The sequence below is a fragment of the Propithecus coquereli genome, unplaced genomic scaffold, assembly GCF_000956105.1.
Source record: "Propithecus coquereli isolate 6110/MARCELLA unplaced genomic scaffold, Pcoq_1.0 Scaffold38, whole genome shotgun sequence".
Classification (NCBI taxonomy): Eukaryota; Metazoa; Chordata; class Mammalia; order Primates; family Indriidae; genus Propithecus; species Propithecus coquereli.
Window position 1 is genome coordinate 5,461,102 of NW_012149507.1, and position 996 is coordinate 5,462,097.

The following is a 996-nucleotide window of genomic DNA, read 5'->3' on the forward strand; positions in this document are numbered from 1 at the left end:
GCCAATTAATTGTATATCAAATGCTTTAATATTATCTATAATGGGCCCCCCAGGCTCTGTTCATTTTTCTCTCTGTTCTTTACATCAGATGATTTCTGTTAATCTATCTTCAGATTCACCTGCTCTTTCCTCTGTCATCCGTAATTGCTGTTAAGTTGATCCAGTGAAAATTTTATTTCAAATATTGTATTTTAATTTCCAAAGTTTCATTTCTAAAGTCTTTTAAAAATCATTTATCTTTCACAGAAGATGTTGCCTATCTTTCGATTCATCAAAAGCCAATTTTTTACATGTCTGAGAATGGTTACAATGGTTGCTTCAAAATTCTGTCCTGTGAATTCTAACATATGGTTCATTTCAGAGTTGGTCTCATGTTGATTTGTGTTTTCTCTTAAGAGTATATGTCATTTTATTGATTTATCAGCCATCCCATAATTTTCAATTGTATGTTGGACATGTTGACAAGTAAGTTGTGAAGGCTCTGGATTCTGTTATTTTTCTGTGACATATATTATTTCTTTTATTTTATCAGGTAATTTTATCAATTAGATTTTAACTGCAAACTCTGCTTTTTGAGCAGTAGCTCTGATGTGAGTTCTATTCTGTCATTAGCTGGGCAGCTTTGACTTTCCTGTAGACATTGTTGGTCTGGGATCAGCCACGGACATAGGTAGAATGAATTTGTGACCCACTTCTGGCCCTGTTGAGATTATTCTTTTCTCCAGTGCCCATGTTTTTTTGTACATATTTTTCTGGAACCCCAAGGAAGTATGACTGTGTTTTTCTACCAGTGCCCACATGTTATGCTGATTTTTTTTAGTCTCAGACTGAAAAATAAAACAAAACAGAATTGTGAATGCACAACGTGTAACTCTTCTGTATTTGTGGACACCTCACCAGAATCTTTAGTGCTCTGTCATCAGGTAGGTTTTTGTTTGATATATAATGTCCAGAATTTGTAGCTGTTATATGGAGGAAGATCTTTCCAGGAGAATC

General features: G+C 34.4%; 1 pseudogene; it reads left to right on the forward strand.

Moving 5' to 3' along the window:
- LOC105816601 overlaps nucleotides 1-996 on the forward strand; it is a 47,008-nt pseudogene that overhangs the window by 45,252 nt on the left and 760 nt on the right.